We start from the raw sequence: 6,970 nt of genomic DNA, 5'->3' as shown, positions 1-6,970 counted from the left end.
TGATGACTTTTACAAAGACTCTATTTCCAAGTAAGATAACAGTCACAGGTATCTGAGATTAGAAAATCACTGTACTTTTTGTGGACACAATTTATTCATCTACCTACTCAATCATTCACAATCTCATGGGTACCTACTGTATCCTGTGGGTCTTTTATTGTAAGTCACAGTTTAGGTGGTCTGTCAATCATATACACAAGCCACTAAAAACCAAGTTTCATAAAACCACAGATAGTTCCAGCTGGTAGAAACCCTCTGGTCCAAAACCCTTGTTTTCTAGATGAGGTAATTGAGTGCCGTCTGTTAAGCAAACAACTATAAGTGCTTCCCTTCTTGAAACTGGGACTACTTAGGATGAACATTAGTGAGAATTTCAGGTATACTAAAGCCAAAAGCAGATGAGTAATGACTATCAGCTAATGAAAAATATCTCTGCAAGGCAGAAGCTTCAAACACCAGATGGCAATTTTGGGCAAAAGGCTTGTTGCTATGAAACAGTGTAAACTCTTCTTCAGGCTACTCAGCCATCCAACAAAAACAATGGAACATATATTGCAACCTGTTACACATAATCCAGTCTTGGGCACTTAATGGGAATTACAATCATATATAAATACACGGTCCCAAAGATTTCTGAAGATTTTGGATAAAGATGAAAATTACTGTTTTGGTTCAATTCACAACAAACAGATAAGTGGACAAGTAAGAAGTGAGATGACTTTAAAAAAAAAAACAACAAACAAACAAAATCTGTCAAGCTGTAAAGATAATGGAACTAATCATCTTACAAAGACACCAGAGTAGCATGAGGGGCTTAGATCATCTGGTCCAACAGTCTCATTTTATAGTTCACGTTATTTCGTCAAAGGCAAGTCAGAAGTACCTGCTCAAATAGACCCAAGGAAATATCTTCCCAGAGAGTGCTTTCTGTTAGGATCTGTCAAAGGTCAAATCGTTAATTATTTGGGCTTTGCAAGTCATATATCTCTGTTAAGGAGCCCTGGTGGCACAAAGGGCTGTTAATCTTAAATTTGGCAGTTCAGGTCCATTCGCTGCTTCACTAGAGAAAAATGGGGCTGTCAACTCCTGTAAAGATGTAGGCTTGGAAGCCCTAAGGAACAATTCTTCTCCTGTCCTGTAGGGTTATTCTGAGTCAGAATTGACTTGATGGTAATAAGGCTATCTCTGTTACATGTACCCAACTCTGCCCTTCAATGAGAGTCAAGTCTCCTACACAATGCATAAGTAAATGGGTATACTTGTATTCCAATAAAACTTTATTTACAGAAACTAAAACTTGAATGTTATATCATTTTTTTTTTTTAAGGTTTTTATTGTGGATTGAGTGAAAGTTTACAGGGCACATCATCAGTTTCACATTCAACCATTCATATGACTTGTTTCATTACATTGATTATAATCCCCTCCATACATCATCAGTCAACAGTATTTCTCTCTATCCTTTTTGGCTTTTTTTTTGGGGGGGGGGAGGGGGGAACTTTGCCTTTTTGGAATTTACAGTCTCGGCTTTTAGGGAAGGTTTTTACATTTATCTGTGGATATCCAGGGCTCATGTATGCGATTACTAACAAGCATAACTGAATAATCAGATGAGGGACAGTTTGCTATGTCTGCTAGGTGGCTAAAGTTTGATCCTCAGAGCCTATGGTTTGGACGGTTTGCTATGCTTGGGCCCACAGGGCCTTGAACTCCTGGCTGGATCTGCACGGTCTACATCTGTTTCCCCCATATCATTTTTACTTGCTATGAAATATTGTTTGCTTTTCAAAAAAACTCTTTTTCGATTACTTACAAAAAATTTTTAGTTCTCAGCCATATATGAGGCAGTAGGCCAGATCTGGCCAGTGGGCCATAGCCGGCCAACCGGATATAGAAGGAAATGAGTTTCTGATGTGACCATTTGCCTTGGTTCTTTGGAAAATCAGCCTCAGAGATTTTCCCCTTAGGCCCTAAGGAGTTTACCTTTGCCCTCATTTTCTACCCCAGTGGGTTGTTTTTTTTTTTTACTTTTGTCCAGGTTAGATAACAGTTCCTGGGTAAGCTATAAGCAAAGTGTTGTATATGTTTATAGGGCCCTTGCTACAGTCTGCCTTATAATTGGTTTGCACCATTTGCAGGTCAATAGGGTATGCAAATGAAATGCCTGTGGCCTACTGAGAGGAGATTGATGGTTTATGGCTTTTGTGAGAGGTTCATGCCTTGAAATTGATAAGGACTTTGTGTGTATTAGCAGCCAACCCTACCGAGGTTTATGAGGCAGAGAGAAGCAGGGAGAGAAGCAACAGACAGAAAGGAAAGGAAGAAATATGTAGGATGAAGCAGAGAGAGAAGAGGCAAAGAAGCTCCTAAAACAGCTCTAACACAAGTCAAGGGCTGTAACATTGAAGACAGCAAAAAGGTCCAGAAAGGGCCCAGCAGCAAAGCTGGCAGTGACAGGCCCAGAAGGGGCCCTGTAAAGTCATGGTGACTGACAGCAAGCTGAAATGAGGCTGTCCTCAGAGGGCTGAGCAGAACCTTTCCTCAGGGATCCGAGAGGAGGCTTGCACAGCCAAGAGATGCTCAGAGAACTAGTCTGCACTGAAGAAGGAAGACTTTGCTGATGTGGTGTAGTGAATTAGCTAATATGTCATCTCATAATCTATTAACTCCCACCAAACAATGTTTCTGCCCCGCTGGAACTGGGTAAGAGAAGGTGGGAAAAGATACTGACAGGGTGCCAGAATTCGGCAATGGATGTTAGCTGTTACTTGTAACTGTATAAACTTGAAACTCTAGCATGACTATAAAATGAACAATCTCAGCAGCCTGAGAGGAAGGGGGATCTCACTATCATCAAAGAAGGAGAGCCAGGAGGGGAGTGTGTCCTTTGGACTCTGAGATCCCTGCACGCTGAACTTTCTTGACCCAAGAACACAAAGCTATGGCATGACAGAAGTGGTAGAGGAGCAGTACAGCAGAGCCAAGGGCCAGAACAGTGGGCTTCCCAGGCCACAGAGCAAGTAAAGCTGAATGACTTTGGACAGGAGGTTTGCTTGTACTGTGGGTACCTCCAGCCCCTTAAGTGGGAGAGCTAGGTTTGCTGACACATTGAACTATAGCTAACCACCTTCGGACTGTGTCTTATGGTAGAGTGGTGTGTCCTGTGGGCATTTATCAGCAACCCTGAAAGAGCTTTGCAACATTGGCCCTGTAGAGAGAGAAGCCTGCCTGTAGGCAGAGATGAGGAAACTGGGAAAACGGTGTCCTGAGCATTTCTGACCCCATGCTGTAACCTGTTAACTACCCTGTATGTTTTGTGAGTTCTTTATGACCACTGCTATAAATTATTGAACCCAGTTGAATAGAGAGGATCATAGTAGGTATTGTTTACTGTTATACGTTTTTTGCAGCTGGCATGTTACTTCATCCTGATCCCAACCCTGAGTTGTTGCCTCTTATTCCTGACCCCAAGTTGTACCCTATCACTTCTTAATAAGCCAATTAACTATAAGTGTGCTCTGTGAGTTCTGTGTGGCCACTGAAACAGATAATCAAATGAGAAGAGAAGCTGAGCATGCCATGGAGTAATGCCTGCTGTGAGAACTGATAAAAGGTTTGGAGAGTGGAGTTATGTCTGACCTCTGTGGCATAGGGATCATCTTTGGGCTGATGATGATCTTGCTTATCATTATTCCACATGGCAACCTTGTTGTTTTGTTGTTGTTATGTGCCGTCAAGTTGGTTCCAACTCAGTTACCCTGTAGAGGGATGTCCTTGCCATTAGAATACAGAATGTCCTTGCCATTAGAATCCTACAACACCACACCAGGATCCCTGAGAGCGGTGGTGGTGGTCATGTGCCATGGAGTCAGTTCTGACCCATAGCGACCCTGCATAGGGTTTCAGAGACTATAAATCTTTATGGGAGAAAGCCTCATCTCTCTCCCATGGAACAGCTGGTAGTTTTGACCTGCTGACCTTAAGGTTAGAAGCCTGACTTGTAATCACTACACTACCAGAGCTCCTTCTAAGAGTAGTAGTAGTAATAGTTGTTGTTGTTGTTGCTAAGTGCCATTGAATTGGTTCCAACACCTGTACGAGGGTTTCAAAGGAGCCTCCTATTACTCCTGCCATTTTACAAGTATTCTAAGAAAGATACATATAAATTACAATTTTATAATTTGAAAACTACTTCAGTGGCATTACCAACATTTCCAGGAAGTTTTGTCTTCATTTATAATTGATTTACAATTAGTACTAGCTTTATGTTTTGCCCTATCAAATACTCAAGGACAGAGTACTTCTGATCAAATAGCCTTGGGAGAGTACTTCTGGTTGTCTCACACACACACATGTGAAACATGCTGTGGAAATCACATACATCTTAATAACAAGATAAATAATTTCAGTGATTCTTCTGATCTCTACAGATAACACCATTAGCAATCTGTGACTATTTAACATTTTTTAAGAAAAAGAAAACATTTCAACATCATTGTTGTTGTTAAGTGCCATCGAGTAAGTGCTGACTCATTGAGACCCTGTATAGGGTTTCCAAGGAGCAGCTGATGGATTTTGAACTGTCAACCTTCTGATTCCAAGTCCAGTGTGGATCCTACAGTGCCACACCAGGAGTCTAATATGACAGGCTATTAATAATTTCTAGATAGATAAAAAAGCATACTATGTACCAGACATTATTCTACATACTTTATATATATGAATTCACAAAAGCCATATGAGATAAGTAATATCACTGGCCCCATTTTCAGATGAAAAGACTGAGGCACAGAAATTGTAAGTATCTTGCCTAAGATACAAAGCTGGGTTATGTGAATCTAGAATTGGAATCACAGCCTAGATCCAGGCTGAGGGCTACTGAAAACTATTTTAAATTTTAAAAATAAAAATTATACAGCCCTCCTTCCTTAGTCTTTTCTTTATAAAATACTTATTGGTGAATTTCTTTTGTCTACTCTTTCTTTGAACCGGTTGTAATGGGTGGGCCTAACAAGGTCAGGGACCAGAAAGCAGTCAGGCTACAGTGGCGGCCAAGGCTGAGAAGACCAATGAGATCAGCAATCTGGCACTGAGCAGACAGTGGAGTCAAGGAAGCAGGGACAGAGAGGGTTAATAAGCAAATAAGCAGAGACATTATAAATAATGAGAGCTTAGTTTCTCAGAAAGGAGTTTTAAACAAAACCATTAAAAACACTCTTGCCATGGTGTTAGTTTCAGTTCATAGTGACCCTATAGGGCAGAGCAGAACCCCACAGGGTTTCCTTGGCTGAAATCTCTATAGAAACTTTATAGACTGCCACATCTTTATCCCATTGAGTGTCCAGTGGGTTTGACCTTCTGACGTTTTGGTTAGTGCCAAGTGCTTAACCACTGTCATCAGGGCTTCAAGAGTTTTACATAGGGAAAAGGAAAAGACTAGAATAAACCCTGTGGCACTGGATTTGAATTGGAGCTTGCTGTGCAGTGAATTACTCAATATGGCCTTTCGAACCCTAGTCTCCATTTTGTGATGTATTGTAAACTCTAGCCTCTCCATCATTTTGGAGAGAGTTTTCTGTTGTGTTAATGAGGCAGGATTAAGGTGGAATGTATCTTAAGTCCCTTCCTTACTAGGAGGTGTGACAGCACATTAGCTGTCATCTTTGGTATTTGTGTTAAAATAAGAATTGTGTCCTGTTTGAAGCTGTTCCTTTATTAGGCAAATAGCCAGCTTCCTGATTAATTAGGACTAGCAGAAGACTGGGGTCACAGAACTGGCTAAGACCATATCTGGTCTACCTAACTTGTACAGTAATGACCAAATGTGTCCTCAACCAGACCTTTTCATGTCACAAAGCTTAAAACACACATCCATCAACCCTAGGTTAGTCCTTGTCCTAAATGAACCTGATGAACACCAATCAGACACCAGTTAACTCCCTAAAAGATCCCTTGCTCTGACTTCAGGGTGCAATCTTGGTAATATAACTCCCAGCAAACTCCTTTGCTTGGCTAACCAAGTAAAAACTTTTTTTACTTTTGGATGTTCTGCAACTCGGCAGCCACATCAAGCAAGACCTTGGAGACTGAGGTAATCCTCTGACAAAGTTTGCTCTCTTGCTCCAGATGCTGCATCTGGCTTGCCTCCTTTAACCTCCAATTCTTTGACTTGAGTTGCAGTCTATCTCCTGACCTCATTCACCAGGCTTCACATCTGCATGAATCATTATCTCAATGGTGTATGAGTTCTATGAGATGTTGTAGCAACTCCTGGGGTGGCAGTGTAGGATCAGCGCTGGATTGTGAACCACAAGGTTGGCAGTTCAAACCCTCCAGCTGCTCCTCAGAAACTCTATACAGGGTCTCTATGAGTCAGAACCGACTTGACGACACTTAACAGCAACAACAAAGACATGAGAAACTGAGGGGAAGAGAAGTAGAAAGATATCAGAGATGATAGAGTGGTACAGCATTTGGGAAAAGTTGAATATTTGGATATATTTAACCTCTACTTCATAGAGAAGAGCCTTGTGCTGATCCTTTTAAGAGAAATTATCCACATTCTTTTTACAGAGGCATTGGCATTAATTCACAGTTTTAAATGTGGATAGATGAAGTAATGGTGGTGGTGGTAGTGGTTCTGTACCATGGAGTTAGTTCTGACTCATAGTGACCCCTGTACAGGGTTTCCGAGGTAGTAAATCTTTACAGGAGCAGAAAGCCTCATCTTTCTCCTGAAGAGCAGCTGGTAGTTTTGAACTGCTGACCTTGCAGTTCGCAGTCCGATTCGTAACCACTACACTACCAGAGCTCTGGTATCGTAGTGGTTACGAATTGGGCTGCTAATCTCATGGTCAGCAGTTTGAAACTACCATCTGCTCTGCAGGAGAAAGATGAGGTTTTCTGCTCCCGTAAAGATTTACAACCTTGGAAACCCTGTACAGGGGTCACTATGAGTCAGAACCGACTC

General features: G+C 41.5%; 1 protein-coding gene and 1 pseudogene across 1 annotated transcript in view; both read right to left on the bottom strand.

Annotated features, from left to right (window-relative positions):
* LOC102814894 overlaps window positions 1-6,135 on the bottom strand; it is a 17,390-nt pseudogene extending 11,255 nt beyond the window's left edge.
* The window catches only part of GDA (guanine deaminase), a 110,333-nt gene that overhangs the window by 60,340 nt on the left and 43,023 nt on the right, over window positions 1-6,970 (bottom strand). The gene's annotated exons all lie outside the window — the stretch shown is intronic.

This window comes from Chrysochloris asiatica, unplaced genomic scaffold, assembly GCF_000296735.1.
Source record: "Chrysochloris asiatica unplaced genomic scaffold, ChrAsi1.0 scaffold00014, whole genome shotgun sequence".
Taxonomy (NCBI): Eukaryota; Metazoa; Chordata; class Mammalia; order Afrosoricida; family Chrysochloridae; genus Chrysochloris; species Chrysochloris asiatica.
Note: the sequence above shows the minus strand (reverse complement) of the source record. Positions and strands in the feature narration are given on the sequence as shown.